Source organism: Amblyomma americanum, chromosome 7 (assembly GCF_052857255.1).
Source record: "Amblyomma americanum isolate KBUSLIRL-KWMA chromosome 7, ASM5285725v1, whole genome shotgun sequence".
Classification (NCBI taxonomy): domain Eukaryota; kingdom Metazoa; phylum Arthropoda; class Arachnida; order Ixodida; family Ixodidae; genus Amblyomma; species Amblyomma americanum.
In genome coordinates this window covers 172975875-172996724 of record NC_135503.1, presented here as the reverse complement: position 1 = coordinate 172996724, position 20850 = coordinate 172975875, and positions in this window count along the sequence as shown.

Here is a 20850-nt window from a genome sequence, read left to right as displayed (position 1 = left end):
CACGTTATAATTATTGATTTGAACCATAGTATTCCAAACTGCGCTTGCCCTCGTGCTCTCAAAACTGCCACGTTATAATTATTGATTTGAAGTATAGTATTCCAAACAGCGCTTGTCTTCGTGCTGTCAAAACAGCCACGTTATAATTATTGATTTCAAGCATGGTATTCCAAACAGCGCTTGTTTTGCGCTGTCTAAACAGCCACGTTATAATTATTGATTTGAAGCATAGTATTCAAAACTGCGCTTTTTTCGTGCTGTCTAAACAGCCACGTTATAATTATTGATTTGAAGTATCGTATTCCAAACAGCGCTTGTCTTCGTGCTGTCAAAACAGCCACGTTGTAATTATTTATTTGAAGCATAGTATTCCAAACTGCGCTTGTCCTCGTGCTCTCAAAACAACCACGTTATAATTATTGTTTTGAAGTATAGTATTCCAAACAGCGCTTGTCTTCGTGCTGTAAAAACAGCCACGTTATTACTTTTTTTTATTTGAAGCATAGTATTCCAAACAGCGCTTCTCTTCTTGCTGTCGAAACAGCCACGTTATAATTATTGATGTCAAGCATAGTATTCCAAACTGCGCTTGTCTTCGTGCTGTCAAAACAGACACGTTATAATTATTGATTTGAAGCATAGTATTCCAAACTGAGCTTGTCTTTGTGCTGTCAAAACAGCCACGTTATAATTATTGATTTGAAGCATAGTATTCCAAACTGCGCTTGCCCTCGTGCTGTCAAAAAAGCCACGTTATAATTATTGATTTGAAGCATAGTATTCCAAACAGCGCTTGACTTCGTGCTGTCAAAACAGCCACGTTATAATTATTGATTTGAAGCATAGTATTCCAAACAGCGCTTGTATTCGTGCTGTCGAAACCGCCAGGTTATAAATATTGATTTGAAGCTTAGTATTCCAAACTGCGCTTGTCTTCGTGCTGTCAAAACAGCCACGTTATAATTATTGATTTGAAGCATACTATTCCAAACAGCGCTTGTCTTCGTGCTGTCAAAACAGCCACGTTATAATTATTGATTTGAAGTATAGTATTCCAAACAGCGCTTGTCTTCGTGCTGTCAAAACAGCCGAGTTATAATTATAAATATGAAGCATAGTATTCCAAACAGCGCTTTTCTTCGTGCTTTCAAAACAGCCACGTTATAATTATTGATTTGAAGCATAGTATTCCAAACAGCGCTTGTCTTCGTGCTGTCAAAACAGCCACGTTGTAAATATTGATTTGAAGTATAGTATTCCAAACAGCGCTTGTCCTCGTGCTGTCAAAACAGCCACGTTATAATTATTGATTTGAAGTATAGTATTCCAAACAGCGCTTGTCTTCGTTCTGTCAAAACAGCCAAGTTATAAATATTGATTTGAAGCATAGTATTCCAAACAGCGCATTTCTTCGTGCTGTCAAAACAGCCACATTTTAATTATTGATTTGAAGTATAGTATTAAAAACAGCGCTTTTATTCGTGCTGTCAAAACAGCCACGTTATATTTATTGATTTGAACCATAGTATTCCAAACAGCGCTTGTCTTCGTGCTGTCAAAACAGCCACGTTATAATTATTGATTTGAAGCATAGTATTCCAAACTGCGCTTGCCCTCGTGCTGTCAAAACAGCCACGTTATAATTATTGATTTGAAGCATAGTATTCCAAACAGCGCTTGACTTCGTGCTGTCAAAATAGCCACGTTATAATTATTAATTTGAAGCATAGTATTCCAAACAGCGCTTGTCTTCGTGCTGTCAAAACAGCCACGTTATAATTATTGATTTGAAGCATAGTATTCCAAACAGCGCTTGACTTCGTGCTGTCAAAATAGCCAAGTTATAATTATTAATTTGAAGCATAGTATTCCAAACAGCGCTTGTCTTCGTGCTGTCAAAACGGCCACGTTATTATTATTGATTTGAAGCATACTATTCCAAACAGCGTTTGTCTTCATGCTGTCAAAACAGCCACGTTATAATTATTGATTTGAAGCATAGTATTCCAAACAGCGCTTGTCTTCATGCTGTCAAAACAGCCACTTTATAAATATTGATTTGAAGCATAGTACTCCAAACAGCGCATTTCTTCGTGCTGTCAAAACAGCCACATTTTAATTATTGATTTGAAGTATAGTATTAAAAACAGCGCTTTTATTCGTGCTGTCAAAACAGCCACGTTTTAATTATTGATTTGAACCATAGTATTCCAAACAGCGCTTGTCTTCGTGCTGTCAATACAGCCACGTTATAATTATTGATTTGAAGCATAGTATTCCAAACAGCGCTTGTCTTCGCTCTGTCTAAACAGCCACGTTATAATTATTGATTTGAAGCATATCATTCCAAACTGCGCTTGTCTTCGTGCTGTCAAAACAGCCACGTATAATTATTGATATGAAGCATAGTATTCCAAACAGCGCTTTTCATCGTGCTGTCAAAACAGCCACGTTATAATTATTGATTTGGAGCATAGTATTCCAAACTGCGCTTTTTTCGTGCTGTCTAAACAGCCACGTTATAATTATTGATTTGAAGTATACTATTCCAAACAGCGCTTGTCTTCGTGCTGTCAAAGCAGCTGCGTTATAATTATTTATTTGAAGCATAGTATTCCAAACTGCGCTTGTCCTCGTGCTCTCAAAACAACCACGTTATAATTATTGATTTGAAGTATTGTATTCCAAACAGCGCTTGTCTTCGTGCTGTCAAAACAGCCACGTTATAAATTTTTGATTTGAAGCATAGTATTCCAAACAGCGCTTCTCTTCTTGCTGTCGAAACAGCCACGTTATATTTATTGATTTCTAGAATAGTATTCCAAACTGCGCTTGCCCTCGTGCTGTCAAAACAGCTTGTTATAATTATTGGTTTGAAGCATAGTATTCCAAACAGCGCTTGACTTCGTGCTGTCAAAACAGCCACGTTATAATTATTGATTTGAAACATTGTATTCCAAACAGCGCTTTTCTTCGCGCTGTCGAAACAGCCACGTTTTAATTATTGATTTGAAGCATAGTATTCCAAACTGCGCTTGTCTTCGTGCTGTCAAAACAGCCACGTTATAATTATTCATTTGAACCATAGTATTCCAAACTGCGCTTGCCCTCGTGCTCTCAAAACAGCCACGTTATAATTATTGATTTGAAGTATAGTATTCCAAACAGCGCTTGTCTTCGTGCTGTCAAAACGGCCACGTTATTATTATTGATTTGAAGCATACTATTCCAAACAGCGTTTGTCTTCATGCTGTCAAAACAGCCACGTTATAATTATTGATTTGAAGCATAGTATTCCAAACAGCGCTTGTCTTCGTGCTGTCAAAACAGCCACTTTATAATAATTGATTTGAAGCATATTATTCCAATCAGCGCTTGCCCTCGTGCTGTCAAAACAGCAAAGTTATAATTATTGATTTGAAGCACAGTATTCCAAACAGCGCTTTTCTTCGTGCTGTCAAAACAGCCACGTTATAATTATTGATTTGAAGTATAGTATTCCAAACAGCGCTTGTCTTCGTGATGTCAAAACAGCCGCGTTATAATTATTGATTTGAAGCATAGTATTCCAAACAGCGCTTTTATTCGTCCTGTCAAAACAGCCACGTTATAATTATTGATATGAAGTCTAGTATTCCAAACAGCGCTTGTATTCGTGCTGTCAAAACAGCCGCGTTATAAATATTGATTTGAAGTATAGTATTCTAAACAGCGCTTGTCTTCGTGCTGTCAAAACAGCCGAGTTATAATTATAGATATGAAGCATAGTATTCCAAACAGCGTTTTTCTTCGTGCTGTCAAAACAGGCACGTTATAATTATTGATTTGAAGCATAGTATTCCAAACAGCGCTTGTCTTCGTGCTGTCAAAACAGCCACGTTATAATTATTGATTTGAACCATAGTATTCCAAACTGCGCTTGCCCTCGTGCTCTCAAAACTGCCACGTTATAATTATTGATTTGAAGTATAGTATTCCAAACAGCGCTTGTCTTCGTGCTGTCAAAACAGCCACGTTATAATTATTGATTTCAAGCATGGTATTCCAAACAGCGCTTGTTTTGCGCTGTCTAAACAGCCACGTTATAATTATTGATTTGAAGCATAGTATTCAAAACTGCGCTTTTTTCGTGCTGTCTAAACAGCCACGTTATAATTATTGATTTGAAGTATCGTATTCCAAACAGCGCTTGTCTTCGTGCTGTCAAAACAGCCACGTTGTAATTATTTATTTGAAGCATAGTATTCCAAACTGCGCTTGTCCTCGTGCTCTCAAAACAACCACGTTATAATTATTGTTTTGAAGTATAGTATTCCAAACAGCGCTTGTCTTCGTGCTGTAAAAACAGCCACGTTATTACTTTTTTTTATTTGAAGCATAGTATTCCAAACAGCGCTTCTCTTCTTGCTGTCGAAACAGCCACGTTATAATTATTGATGTCAAGCATAGTATTCCAAACTGCGCTTGTCTTCGTGCTGTCAAAACAGACACGTTATAATTATTGATTTGAAGCATAGTATTCCAAACTGAGCTTGTCTTTGTGCTGTCAAAACAGCCACGTTATAATTATTGATTTGAAGCATAGTATTCCAAACTGCGCTTGCCCTCGTGCTGTCAAAACAGCCACGTTATAATTATTGATTTGAAGCATAGTATTCCAAACAGCGCTTGACTTCGTGCTGTCAAAACAGCCACGTTATAATTATTGATTTGAAGCATAGTATTCCAAACAGCGCTTGTATTCGTGCTGTCGAAACCGCCAGGTTATAAATATTGATTTGAAGCTTAGTATTCCAAACTGCGCTTGTCTTCGTGCTGTCAAAACAGCCACGTTATAATTATTGATTTGAAGCATACTATTCCAAACAGCGCTTGTCTTCGTGCTGTCAAAACAGCCACGTTATAATTATTGATTTGAAGTATAGTATTCCAAACAGCGCTTGTCTTCGTGCTGTCAAAACAGCCGAGTTATAATTATAAATATGAAGCATAGTATTCCAAACAGCGCTTTTCTTCGTGCTTTCAAAACAGCCACGTTATAATTATTGATTTGAAGCATAGTATTCCAAACAGCGCTTGTCTTCGTGCTGTCAAAACAGCCACGTTGTAAATATTGATTTGAAGTATAGTATTCCAAACAGCGCTTGTCCTCGTGCTGTCAAAACAGCCACGTTATAATTATTGATTTGAAGTATAGTATTCCAAACAGCGCTTGTCTTCGTTCTGTCAAAACAGCCAAGTTATAAATATTGATTTGAAGCATAGTATTCCAAACAGCGCATTTCTTCGTGCTGTCAAAACAGCCACATTTTAATTATTGATTTGAAGTATAGTATTAAAAACAGCGCTTTTATTCGTGCTGTCAAAACAGCCACGTTATATTTATTGATTTGAACCATAGTATTCCAAACAGCGCTTGTCTTCGTGCTGTCAAAACAGCCACGTTATAATTATTGATTTGAAGCATAGTATTCCAAACAGCGCTTGTCTTCGCGCTGTCTAAACAGCCACGTTATAATTATTGATTTGAAGCATATTATTCCAAACTGCGCTTGTCTTCGTGCTGTCAAAACAGCCACGTATAATTATTGATATGAAGCATAGTATTCCAAACAGCGCTTTTCATCGTGCTGTCAAAACAGCCACGTTATAATTATTGATTTGGAGCATAGTATTCCAAACTGCGCTTTTTTTGTGCTGTCTAAACAGCCACGTTATAATTATTGATTTGAAGTATACTATTCCAAACAGCGCTTGTCTTCGTGCTGTCAAAACAGCTGCGTTATAATTATTTATTTGAAGCATAGTATTCCAAACTGCGCTTGTCCTCGTGCTCTCAAAACAACCACGTTATAATTATTGATTTGAAGTATTGTATTCCAAACAGCGCTTGTCTTCGTGCTGTCAAAACAGCCACGTTATAAATTTTTGATTTGAAGCATAGTATTCCAAACAGCGCTTCTCTTCTTGCTGTCGAAACAGCCACGTTATATTTATTGATTTCTAGAATAGTATTCCAAACTGCGCTTGCCCTCGTGCAGTCAAAACAGCTTGTTATAATTATTGGTTTGAAGCAAAGTATTCCAAACAGCGCTTGACTTCGTGCTGTCAAAACAGCCACGTTATAATTATTGATTTGAAACATTGTATTCCAAACAGCGCTTTTCTTCGCGCTGTCGAAACAGCCACGTTTTATATATTGATTTGAAGCATAGTATTCCAAACTGCGCTTGTCTTCGTGCTGTCAAAACAGCCACGTTATAATTATTCATTTGAACCATAGTATTCCAAACTGCGCTTGCCCTCGTGCTCTCAAAACAGCCACGTTATAATTATTGATTTGAAGTATAGTATTCCAAACAGCGCTTGTCTTTATGCTGTCAAAACAGCCATGTTATAATTATTGATTTCAAGCATAGTATTCCAAACAGCGCTTGTCTTCGCGCTGTCTAAACAGCCCCGTTATATTTATTGATTTGAAGCATAGTATTCCAAACTGCGCTTGTCTTCGTGCTGTCAAAACAGCCACGTTATAATTATTGATTTGAAGCATAGTATTCCAAACTGCGCTTGCCCTCGTGCTGTCAAAACAGCCACGTTATAATTATTGATTTGAAGCATAGTATTCCAAACAGCGCTTGACTTCGTGCTGTCAAAATAGCCACGTTATAATTATTAATTTGAAGCATAGTATTCCAAACAGCGCTTGTCTTCGTGCTGTCAAAACAGCCACGTTATAATTATTGATTTGAAGCATAGTATTCCAAACAGCGCTTGACTTCGTGCTGTCAAAATAGCCACGTTATAATTATTAATTTGAAGCATAGTATTCCAAACAGCGCTTGTCTTCGTGCTGTCAAAACGGCCACGTTATTATTATTGATTTGAAGCATACTATTCCAAACAGCGTTTGTCTTCATGCTGTCAAAACAGCCACGTTATAATTATTGATTTGAAGCATAGTATTCCAAACAGCGCTTGTCTTCGTGCTGTCAAAACAGCCACTTTATATTAATTGATTTGAAGCATATTATTCCAATCTGCGCTTGCTCTCGTGCTGTCAAAACAGCAAAGTTATAATTATTGATTTGAAGCACAGTATTCCAAACAGCGCTTTTCTTCGTGCTGTCAAAACAGCCACGTTATAATTATTGATTTGAAGTATAGTATTCCAAACAGCGCTTGTCTTCGTGATGTCAAAACAGCCGCGTTATAATTATTGATTTGAAGCATAGTATTCCAAACAGCGCTTTTCTTCGTCCTGTCACAACAGCCACGTTATAATTATTGATATGAAGTCTAGTATTCCAAACAGCGCTTGTATTCGTGCTGTCAAAACAGCCGCGTTATAAATATTGATTTGAAGTATAGTATTCTAAACAGCGCTTGTCTTCGTGCTGTCAAAACAGCCGAGTTATAATTATAGATATGAAGCATAGTATTCCAAACAGCGTTTTTCTTCGTGCTGTCAAAACAGGCACGTTATAATTATTGATTTGAAGCATAGTATTCCAAACAGCGCTTGTCTTCGTGCTGTCAAAACAGCCACGTTATAGTTATTGATTTGAAGTATAGTATTCCAAACAGCGCTTGTCCTCGTGCTGTCATACCAGCCACGTTATAATTATTGAATTGAAGTATAGTATTCCAAACAGCGCTTGTCTTCGTGCTGTCAAAACAGCCAAGTTATAAATATTGATTTGAAGCATGGTATTCCAAACAGCGCTTGTCTTCGTGCTGTCAAAACAGCCACGTTGTAAATATTGATTTGAAGTATAGTATTCCAAACAGCGCTTGTCCTCGTGCTGTCAAAACAGCCACGTTATAATTATTGATTTGAAGTATAGTATTCCAAACAGCGCTTGTCTTCGTGCTGTCAAAACAGCCAAGTTATAAATATTGATTTGAAGCATAGTATTCCAAACAGCGCATTTCTTCGTGCTGTCAAAACAGCCACATTTTAATTATTGATTTGAAGTATAGTATTAAAAACAGCGCTTTTATTCGTGCTGTCAAAACAGCCACGTTATAATTATTGATTTTTACCATAGTATTCCAAACAGCGCTTGTCTTCGTGCTGTCAAAACAGCCACGTTATAGTTATTGATTTGAAGCATAGTATTCCAAACAGCGCTTGTCTTCGCGCTGTCTAAACAGCCACGTTATAATTATTGATTTGAAGTATAGTATTCCAAACAGCGCTTGTCTTCGCGCTGTCAAAACAGCCACGTTATAAATTTTTGATTTGAAGCATAGTATTCCAAACAGCGCTTCTCTTCTTGCTGTCGAAACAGCCACGTTATAATTATTGATTTCTAGAATAGTATTCCAAACTGCGCTTGCCCTCGTGCTGTCAAAACAGCTTGTTATAATTATTGGTTTGAAGCATAGTATTCCAAACAGCGCTTGACTTCGTGCTGTCAAAACAGCCACGTTATAATTATTGATATGAAGCATAGTATTCCAAACAGCGCTTTTCATCGTGCTGTCAAAACAGCCACGTTATAAATATTGATTTGGAGCATAGTATTCCAAACTGCGCTTTTTTCGTGCTGTCTAAACAGCCACGTTATAATTATTGATTTGAAGTATACTATTCCAAACAGCGCTTGTCTTCGTGCTGTCAAAACAGCCACGTTATAATTATTTATTTGAAGCATAGTATTCCAAACTGCGCTTGTCCTCGTGCTCTCAAAACAACCACGTTATAATTATTGATTTGAAGTATTGTATTCCAAACAGCGCTTGTCTTCGTGCTGTCAAAACAGCCACGTTATAAATTTTTGATTTGAAGCATAGTATTCCAAACAGCGCTTCTCTTCTTGCTGTCGAAACAGCCACGTTATAATTATTGATTTCTAGAATAGTATTCCAAACTGCGCTTGCCCTCGTGCTGTCAAAACAGCTTGTTATAATTATTGGTTTGAAGCATAGTATTCCAAACAGCGCTTGACTTCGTGCTGTCAAAACAGCCACGTTATATTTATTGATTTGAAACATTGTATTCCAAACAGCGCTTTTCTTCGCGCTGTCGAAACAGCCACGTTTTAATTATTGATTTGAAGCATAGTATTCCAAACTGCGCTTGTCTTCGTGCTGTCATAACAGCCACGTTATAATTATTCATTTGAACCATAGTATTCCAAACTGCGCTTGCCCTCGTGCTCTCAAAACAGCCACGTTATAATTATTGATTTGAAGTATAGTATTCCAAACAGCGCTTGTCTTCATGCTGTCAAAACAGCCACGTTAAAATTATTGATTTCAAGCATAGTATTCCAAACAGCGCTTGTCTTCGCGCTGTCTAAACAGCCCCGTTATATTTATTGATTTGAAGCATAGTATTCCAAACTGCGCTTGTCTTCGTGCTGTCAAAACAGCCACGTTATAATTATTGATTTGAAGCATAGTATTCCAAACTGCGCTTGCCCTCGTGCTGTCAAAACAGCCACGTTATAATTATTGATTTGAAGCCTAGTATTCCAAACAGCGCTTGACTTCGTGCTGTCAAAATAGCCACGTTATAATTATTAATTTGAAGCATAGTATTCCAAACAGCGCTTGTCTTCGTGCTGTCAAAACGGCCACGTTATTATTATTGATTTAAAGCATACTATTCCAAACAGCGTTTGTCTTCATGCTGTCAAAACAGCCAAGTTATAAATATTGATTTGAAGCATAGTATTCCAAACAGCGCATTTCTTCGTGCTGTCAAAACAGCCACATTTTAATTATTGATTTGAAGTATAGTATTAAAAACAGCGCTTTTATTCGTGCTGTCAAAACAGCCACGTTATAATTATTGATTTTTACCATAGTATTCCAAACAGCGCTTGTCTTCGTGCTGTCAAAACAGCCACGTTATAGTTATTGATTTGAAGCATAGTATTCCAAACAGCGCTTGTCTTCGCGCTGTCTAAACAGCCACGTTATAATTATTGATTTGAAGTATAGTATTCCAAACAGCGCTTGTCTTCGCGCTGTCAAAACAGCCACGTTATAAATTTTTGATTTGAAGCATAGTATTCCAAACAGCGCTTCTCTTCTTGCTGTCGAAACAGCCACGTTATAATTATTGATTTCTAGAATAGTATTCCAAACTGCGCTTGCCCTCGTGCTGTCAAAACAGCTTGTTATAATTATTGGTTTGAAGCATAGTATTCCAAACAGCGCTTGACTTCGTGCTGTCAAAACAGCCACGTTATAATTATTGATATGAAGCATAGTATTCCAAACAGCGCTTTTCATCGTGCTGTCAAAACAGCCACGTTATAAATATTGATTTGGAGCATAGTATTCCAAACTGCGCTTTTTTCGTGCTGTCTAAACAGCCACGTTATAATTATTGATTTGAAGTATACTATTCCAAACAGCGCTTGTCTTCGTGCTGTCAAAACAGCCACGTTATAATTATTTATTTGAAGCATAGTATTCCAAACTGCGCTTCTCCTCGTGCTCTCAAAACAACCACGTTATAATTATTGATTTGAAGTATTGTATTCCAAACAGCGCTTGTCTTCGTGCTGTCAAAACAGCCACGTTATAAATTTTTGATTTGAAGCATAGTATTCCAAACAGCGCTTCTCTTCTTGCTGTCGAAACAGCCACGTTATAATTATTGATTTCTAGAATAGTATTCCAAACTGCGCTTGCCCTCGTGCTGTCAAAACAGCTTGTTATAATTATTGGTTTGAAGCATAGTATTCCAAACAGCGCTTGACTTCGTGCTGTCAAAACAGCCACGTTATATTTATTGATTTGAAACATTGTATTCCAAACAGCGCTTTTCTTCGCGCTGTCGAAACAGCCACGTTTTAATTATTGATTTGAAGCATAGTATTCCAAACTGCGCTTGTCTTCGTGCTGTCAAAACAGCCACGTTATAATTATTCATTTGAACCATAGTATTCCAAACTGCGCTTGCCCTCGTGCTCTCAAAACAGCCACGTTATAATTATTGATTTGAAGTATAGTATTCCAAACAGCGCTTGTCTTCATGCTGTCAAAACAGCCACGTTAAAATTATTGATTTCAAGCATAGTATTCCAAACAGCGCTTGTCTTCGCGCTGTCTAAACAGCCCCGTTATATTTATTGATTTGAAGCATAGTATTCCAAACTGCGCTTGTCTTCGTGCTGTCAAAACAGCCACGTTATAATTATTGATTTGAAGCATAGTATTCCAAACTGCGCTTGCCCTCGTGCTGTCAAAACAGCCACGTTATAATTATTGATTTGAAGCCTAGTATTCCAAAGAGCGCTTGACTTCGTGCTGTCAAAATAGCCACGTTATAATTATTAATTTGAAGCATAGTATTCCAAACAGCGCTTGTCTTCGTGCTGTCAAAACGGCCACGTTATTATTATTGATTTAAAGCATACTATTCCAAACAGCGTTTGTCTTCATGCTGTCAAAACAGCCACGTTATATTTATTGATTTGAAGCATAGTATTCCAAACAGCGCTTGTCTTCGTGCTGTCAAAACAGCCACTTTATAATAATTGATTTGAAGCATATTATTCCAATCTGCGCTTGCCCTCGTGCTGTCAAAACAGCAAAGTTATAATTATTGATTTGAAGCACAGTATTCCAAACAGCGCTTTTCTTCGTGCTGTCAAAACAGCCACGTTATAATTATTGATTTGAAGTATAGTATTCCAAACAGCGCTTCTCTTCGTGCTGTCAAAACAGCCGCGTTATAATTATTGATTTGAAGCATAGTATTCCAAACAGCGCTTTTCTTCGTCCTGTCAAAACAGCCACGTTATAATTATTGATATGAAGTCTAGTATTCCAAACAGCGCTTGTATTCGTGCTGTCAAAACAGCCGCGTTGTAAATATTGATTTGAAGTATAGTATTCTAAACAGCGCTTGTCTTCGTGCTGTCAAAACAGCCGAGTTATAATTATAGATATGAAGCATAGTATTCCAAACAGCGTTTTTCTTCGTGCTGTCAAAACAGGCACGTTATAATTATTGATTTGAAGCATAGTATTCCAAACAGCGCTTGTCTTCGTGCTGTCAAAACAGCCACGTTATAGTTATTGATTTGAAGTATAGTATTCCAAACAGCGCTTGTCCTCGTGCTGTCATACCAGCCACGTTATAATTATTGATTTGAAGTATAGTATTCCAAACAGCGCTTGTCTTCGTGCTGTCAAAACAGCCAAGTTATAAATATTGATTTGAAGCATGGTATTCCAAACAGCGCTTTTCTTCGTGCTGTCAAAACAGCCACATTTTATTTATTGATTTGAAGTATAGTATTAAAAAAAACCCCGCTTTTCTTCGTGCTGTCAAAACAGCCACGTTATAATTATTGATATGAAGTCTAGTATTCCAAACAGCGCTTGTATTCGTGCTGTCAAAACAGCCGCGTTGTAAATATTGATTTGAACCATAGTATTCCAAACTGCGCTTGCCCTCGTGCTCTCAAAACAGCCACGTTATAATTATTGATTTGAAGCATAGTATTCCAAACTGCGCTTGCCCTCGTGCTCTCAAAACAGCCACGTTATAATTATTGATTTGAAGCACAGTATTCCAAACAGCGCTTTTCTTCGCGCTGTCGAAACAGCCACGTTATAATTATTGATTTGAAGCATAGTATTCCAAACTGCGCTTGTCTTCGTGCTGTCAATAGAGCCACGTTATAATTATTGATTTGAACCATTGTATTCCAAACTGCGCTTGCCCTCGTGCTCTCAAAACAGCCACATTTTAATTATTGATTTGAAGTATAGTATTAAAAACAGCGCTTGTCCTCGTGCTGTCAAAACAGCCAAGTTATAAACATTTATTTGAAGCATAGTATTTCAAACAGCGCTTTTCTTCGTGCTGTAAAAAAAGCCACGTTAAAATTATTGATTTGAAGCATAGTATTCGAAACAGCGCTTGTCTTCGTGCTGTCAAAACAGCCACGTTGTAATATTTGATTTGAAGTATAGTATTCCAAACAGCGCTTGTCTTCGTGCTGTTAAAACAGCCAAGTTATAATTACTGATTTCAAGCATAGTATTCCAAACAGAGCTATTCTTCGTGCTGCCAAAACAGCCACGTCATAATTATTGATTTGAAGTATAGTATTCCAAACAGCGCTTGTCTTCGTGCTGTCAAAACAGCCAAGTTATAAATATTGATTTGAAGCATGGTATTCCAAACAGCGCTTGTCTTCGTGCTGTCAAAACAGCCACGTTGTAAATATTGATTTGAAGTATAGTATTCCAAACAGCGCTTGTCCTCGTGCTGTCAAAACAGCCACGTTATAATTATTGATTTGAAGTATAGTATTCCAAACAGCGCTTGTCTTCGTGCTGTCAAAACAGCCAAGTTATAAATATTGATTTGAAGCATAGTATTCCAAACAGCGCATTTCTTCGTGCTGTCAAAACAGCCACATTTTATTATTGATTTGAAGTATAGTATTAAAAACAGCGCTTTTATTCGTGCTGTCAAAACAGCCACGTTATAATTATTGATTTGAACCATAGTATTCCAAACAGCGCTTGTCTTCGTGCTGTCAAAACAGCCACGTTATAATTATTGATTTGAAGCATAGTATTCCAAACAGCGCTTGTCTTCGCGCTGTCTAAACAGCCACGTTATAATTATTGATTTGAAGTATAGTATTCCAAACAGCGCTTGTCTTCGCGCTGTCAAAACAGCCACGTATAATTATTGATATGAAGCATAGTATTCCAAACAGCGCTTTTCATCGTGCTGTCAAAACAGCCACGTTATAATTATTGATTTGGAGCATAGTATTCCAAACTGCGCTTTTTTCGTGCTGTCTAAACAGCCACGTTATAATTATTGATTTGAAGTATACTATTCCAAACAGCGCTTGTCTTCGTGCTGTCAAAACAGCCACGTTATAATTATTTATTTGAAGCATAGTATTCCAAACTGCGCTTGTCCTCGTGCTCTCAAAACAACCACGTTATAATTATTGATTTGAAGTATTGTATTCCAAACAGCGCTTGTCTTCGTGCTGTCAAAACAGCCACGTTATAAATTTTTGATTTGAAGCATAGTATTCCAAACAGCGCTTCTCTTCTTGCTGTCGAAACAGCCACGTTATAATTATTGATTTCTAGAATAGTATTCCAAACTGCGCTTGCCCTCGTGCTGTCAAAACAGCTTGTTATAATTATTGGTTTGAAGCATAGTATTCCAAACAGCGCTTGACTTCGTGCTGTCAAAACAGCCACGTTATAATTATTGATTTGAAACATTGTATTCCAAACAGCGCTTTTCTTCGCGCTGTCGAAACAGCACGTTTTAATTATTGATTTGAAGCATAGTATTCCAAACTGCGCTTGTCTTCGTGCTGTCAAAACAGCCACGTTATAATTATTCATTTGAACCATAGTATTCCAAACTGCGCTTGCCCTCGTGCTCTCAAAACAGCCACGTTATAATTATTGATTTGAAGTATAGTATTCCAAACAGCGCTTGTCTTCATGCTGTCAAAACAGCCACGTTATAATTATTGATTTCAAGCATAGTATTCCAAACAGCGCTTGTCTTCGCGCTGTCTAAACAGCCCCGTTATATTTATTGATTTGAAGCATAGTATTCCAAACTGCGCTTGTCTTCGTGCTGTCAAAACAGCCACGTTATAATTATTGATTTGAAGCATAGTATTCCAAACAGCGCTTGACTTCGTGCTGTCAAAATAGCCACGTTATAATTATTAATTTGAAGCATAGTATTCCAAACAGCGCTTGTCTTCGTGCTGTCAAAACGGCCACGTTATAATTATTGATTTGAAGTATAGTATTCCAAACAGCGCTTGTCTTCGCGCTGTCTAAACAGCCACGTTATAATTATATATTTGAAGCATGGTATTCCAAACTGCGCTTGTCTTCGTGTTGTCAAAACAGCCACGTTATAATTATTGATTTGAAGCATAGTATTCCAAACTGCGCTTGCCCTCGTGCTGTCAAAACAGCCACGTTATAATTATTGATTTGAAGCACAGTATTCCAAACAGCGCTTTTCTTCGCGCTGTCGAAACAGCCACGTTATAATTATTGATTTGAAGCATAGTATTCCAAACTGCGCTTGTCTTCGTGCTGTCAATAGAGCCACGTTATAATTATTGATTTGAACCATTGTATTCCAAACTGCGCTTGCCCTCGTGCTCTCAAAACAGCCACATTTTAATTATTGATTTGAAGTATAGTATTTAAAACAGCGCTTGTCCTCGTGCTGTCAAAACAGCCAAGTTATAAACATTTATTTGAAGCATAGTATTTCAAACAGCGCTTTTCTTCGTGCTGTAAAAAAAGCCACGTTAAAATTATTGATTTGAAGCATAGTATTCGAAACAGCGCTTGTCTTCGTGCTGTCAAAACAGCCACGTTGTAATATTTGATTTGAAGTATAGTATTCCAAACAGCGCTTGTCTTCGTGCTGTTAAAACAGCCAAGTTATAATTACTAATTTCAAGCATAGTATTCCAAACAGAGCTATTCTTCGTGCTGCCAAAACAGCCACGTCATAATTATTGATTTGAAGTATAGTATTCCAAACAGCGCTTGTCTTCGTGCTGTCAAAACAGCCAAGTTATAATTATTAATTTGAAGCACAGTATTCCAAACAGCGCTTTTCTTCGTGCTGTCAAAACAGCCACGTTATAATTATTGATTTGAAGCATAGTATTCCAAACAGCGCTTTTCTTCGTGCTGTCAAGACAGCCACGTTATATTTATTGATATGAAGTATAGTATTCCAAACAGCGCTTGTCTTCGTGCTGTCAAAACAGCCACGTTATAAATATTGATTTGAAGTATAGTATTCCAAACAGCGCTTGTCTTCGTGCTGTCAAAACAGCCAAGTTATAATTATAGATTTGAGGCATAGTATTCCAAACAGCGCTTGACTTCGTGCTGTCAAAAGAGCCACGTTATAATTATTGATTTGAAGCATAGTATTCCAAACAGCGCTTGTCTTCGTGCTGTCAAAACGGCCACGTTATTATTGATTTGAAGCATACTATTCCAAACAGCGTTTGTCTTCGTGCTGTCAAAACAGCCACGTTATAATTATTGATTTCAAGCATAGTATTCCAAACAGCGCTTGTCTTCGCGCTGTCTAAACAGCCACGTTATAATTATTGATTTGAAGCATAGTATTCCAAACTGCGCTTGTCTTCGTGCTGTCAAAACAGCCACGTTATAATTATTGATTTGAAGCATACTATTCCAAACAGCGCTTCTCATAGTGCTCTCAAAACAGCCACGTTATAATTATTGATTTGAAGCATAAAATTCCAAACAGCGCTTGCCCTCATGCTGTCAAAACAGGCAACTTATAATTATTGATTTGAAGCACAGTATTCCAAACAGCGCTTTTCTTCGTGCTGTCAAAACAGCCACGTTATATTTATTGATTTGAAGTATAGTATTCCAAACAGCGCTTGTCTTCGTGCTGTCAAAACAGCCACGTTATAATTATTGATTTGAAGCATAGTATTCCAAACAGCGCTTTTCTTCGTGCTGTCAAGACAGCCACGTTATATTTATTGATATGAAGTATAGTATTCCAAACAGCGCTTGTCTTCGTGCTGTCAAAAAAGCCACGTTATAAATATTGATTTGAAGTATAGTATTCCAAACAGCGCTTGTCTTCGTGCTGTCAAAACAGCCAAGTTATAATTATAGATTTGAGGCATAGTATTCCAAACAGCGCTTGACTTCGTGCTGTCAAAACAGCCACGTTATAATTATTGATTTGAAGCATAGTATTCCAAACAGCGCTTGCCTTCGTGCTGTCAAAACGGCCATGTTATTATTGATTTGAAGCATACTATTCCAAACAGCGTTTGTCTTCGTGCTGTCAAAACAGCCACGTTATAATTATTGATTTGAAGCATAGTATTCCAAACAGCGCTTGTCTTCGTGCTGTCAAAACAGCCACGTTATAATTATTGATTTGAAGCATAATATTCCAAACTGCGCTTGCCCTCGTGCTGTCAAAACAGCCACGTTATAATTATTGATTTGAAGTATAGTATTCCAAACAGCGCTTGTCTTCGTGCTGTCAAAACAGCCACGTTATAATTATTGATTTCAAGCATAGTATTCCAAACAGCGCTTTTCTTCGTCCTGTCAAAACAGCCACGTTATAATTATTGATATGAAGTATAGTATTCCAAACAGCGCTTGTATTCGTGCTGTCAAAACAGCCGCATTATAAATATTGATTTGAAGCATAGTATTCTAAACAGCGCTTGTCTTCGTGCTGTCAAAACAGCCGAGTTATAATTATAGATATGAAGCATAGTATTCCAAACAGCGTTTTTCTTCGTGCTGTCAAAACAGCCACGTTATAATTATTGATTTGAAGCATAGTATTCCAAACAGCGCTTGTCTTCGTGCTGTCAAAACAGCCACGTTATAGTTATTGATTTGAAGTATAGTTTTCCAAACAGCGCTTGTCCTCGTGCTGTCAAAACAGCCAAGTTATAAATATTGATTTGAAGCATGGTATTCCAAACAGCGCTTTTCTTCGTGCTGTCAAAACAGCCACATTTTAATTATTGATTTGAAGTATAGAATTAAAAAAAACTCGCTTTTCTTCGTGCTGTCAAAACAGCCACGTTATAATTATTAATTTGAACCATAGTATTCCAAACTGCGCTTGCCCTCGTGCTCTCAAAACAGCCACGTTATAATTATTGATTTGAAGTATAGTATTCCAAACAGCGCTTGTCTTCGTGCTGTCAAAACAGCCACGTTATAATTATTGATTTGAAGCATAGTATTCCAAACAGCGCTTGTCTTCGCGCTGTCTAAACAGCCACGTTATAATTATTGATTTGAAGCATAGTATTCCAAACTGCGCTTGTCTTCGTGCTGTCAAAACAGCCACGTTATAATTATTGATTTGAAGCATAGTATTCCAAACAGCGCTTCTCTTCTTGCTGTCGAAACAGCCACGTTATAATTATTGATTTCAAGCATAGTATTCCAAACTGCGCTTGTCTTCGAGCTGTCAAAACAGACAAGTTATAATTATTGATTTGAAGCATAGTATTATAAACTGAGCTTCTCTTCGTGCTGTCAAAACAGCCACGTTATATTTATTGATTTGAAGCATAGTATTCCAAACTGCGCTTGTCTTCGTGCTGTCAAAACAGCCACGTTTTAATTATTGATTTGAAGCATAGTATTCCAAACAGCGCTTCTCTTCTTGCTGTCGAAACAGCCACGTTATAATTATTGATTTCAAGCATAGTATTCCAAACTGCGCTTGTCTTCGAGCTGTCAAAACAGACAGGTTATAAATATTGATTTGAAGCATAGTATTATAAACTGAGCTTCTCTTCGTGCTGTTAAAACAGCCAAGTTATAATTACTGATTTCAAGCATAGTATTCCAAACAGCGCTATTCTTCGTGCTGCCAAAACAGCCACGTCATAATTATTGATTTGAAGTATAGTATTCCAAACAGCGCTTGTCTTCGTGCTGTCAAAACAGCCAAGTTATAATTAATAATTTGAAGCACAGTATTCCAAACAGCGCTTTTCTTCGCGCTGTTGAAACAGCCACGTTATAATTATTGATTTGAAGCATAGTATTCCAAATGGCGCTTGTCTTCGTGCTGTCAAAACAGCCACGTTATAATTATAGATTTGAGGCATAGTATTCCAAACAGCGCTTGACTTCGTGCTGTCAAAAGAGCCACGTTATAATTATTGATTTGAAGCATAGTATTCCAAACAGCGCTTGTCTTCGTGCTGTCAAAACGGCCACGTTATTATTGATTTGAAGCATACTATTCCAAACAGCGTTTGTCTTCGTGCTGTCAAAACAGCCACGTTATAATTATTGATTTCAAGCATAGTATTCCAAACAGCGCTTGTCTTCGCGCTGTCTAAACAGCCACGTTATAATTATTGATTTGAAGCATAGTATTCCAAACTGCGCTTGTCTTCGTGCTGTCAAAACAGCCACGTTATAATTATTGATTTGAAGCATACTATTCCAAACAGCGCTTGTCATAGTGCTCTCAAAACAGCCACGTTATAATTATTGATTTGAAGCATAAAATTCCAAACAGCGCTTGCCCTCATGCTGTCAAAACAGGCAACTTATAATTATTGATTTGAAGCACAGTATTCCAAACAGCGCTTTTCTTCGTGCTGTCAAAACAGCCACGTTATAATTATTGATTTGAAGTATAGTATTCCAAACAGCGCTTGTCTTCGTGCTGTCAAAACAGCCACGTTATAATTATTGATTTGAAGCATAGTATTCCAAACAGCGCTTTTCTTCGTGCTGTCAAGACAGCCACGTTATATTTATTGATATGAAGTATAGTATTCCAAACAGCGCTTGTCTTCGTGCTGTCAAAAAAGCCACGTTATAAATATTGATTTGAAGTATAGTATTCCAAACAGCGCTTGTCTTCGTGCTGTCAAAACAGCCAAGTTATAATTATAGATTTGAGGCATAGTATTCCAAACAGCGCTTGACTTCGTGCTGTCAAAACAGCCACGTTATAATTATTGATTTGAAGCATAGTATTCCAAACAGCGCTTGCCTTCGTGCTGTCAAAACGGCCACGTTATTATTGATTTGAAGCATACTATTCCAAACAGCGTTTGTCTTCGTGCTGTCAAAACAGCCACGTTATAATTATTGATTTGAAGCATAGTATTCCAAACAGCGCTTGTCTTCGTGCTGTCAAAACAGCCACGTTATAATTATTGATTTGAAGCATAATATTCCAAACTGCGCTTGCCCTCGTGCTGTCAAAACAGCCACGTTATAATTATTGATTTGAAGTATAGTATTCCAAACAGCGCTTGTCTTCGTGCTGTCAAAACAGCCACGTTATAATTATTGATTTGAAGCATAGTATTCCAAACAGCGCTTTTCTTCGTCCTGTCAAAACCGCCACGTTATAATTATTGATATGAAGTATAGTATTCCAAACAGCGCTTGTATTCGTGCTGTCAAAAAAGCCGCATTATAAATATTGATTTGAAGCATAGTATTCTAAACAGCGCTTGTCTTCGTGCTGTCAAAACAGCCGAGTTATAATTATAGATATGAAGCATAGTATTCCAAACAGCGTTTTTCTTCGTGCTGTCAAAACAGCCACGTTATAATTATTGATTTGAAGCATAGTATTCCAAACAGCGCTTGTCTTCGTGCTGTCAAAACAGCCACGTTATAGTTATTGATTTGAAGTATAGTATTCCAAACAGCGCTTGTCCTCGTGCTGTCATACCAGCCACGTTATAATTATTGATTTGAAGTATAGTATTCCAAACAGCGCTTGTCTTCGTGCTGTCAAAACAGCCAAGTTATAAATATTGATTTGAAGCATGGTATTCCAAACAGCGCTTTTCTTCGTGCTGTCAAAACAGCCACATTTTAATTATTGATTTGAAGTATAGAATTAAAAAAAACTCGCTTTTCTTCGTGCTGTCAAAACAGCCACGTTATAATTATTAATTTGAACCATAGTATTCCAAACTGCGCTTGCCCTCGTGCTCTCAAAACAGCCACGTTATAATTATTGATTTGAAGTATAGTATTCCAAACAGCGCTTGTCTTCGTGCTGTCAAAACAGCCACGTTATAATTATTGATTTGAAGCATAGTATTCCAAACAGCGCTTGTCTTCGCGCTGTCTAAACAGCCACGTTATAATTATTGATTTGAAGCATAGTATTCCAAACTGCGCTTGTCTTCGTGCTGTCAAAACAGCCACGTTATAATTATTGATTTGAAGCATAGTATTCCAAACAGCGCTTCTCTTCTTGCTGTCGAAACAGCCACGTTATAATTATTGATTTCAAGCATAGTATTCCAAACTGCGCTTGTCTTCGAG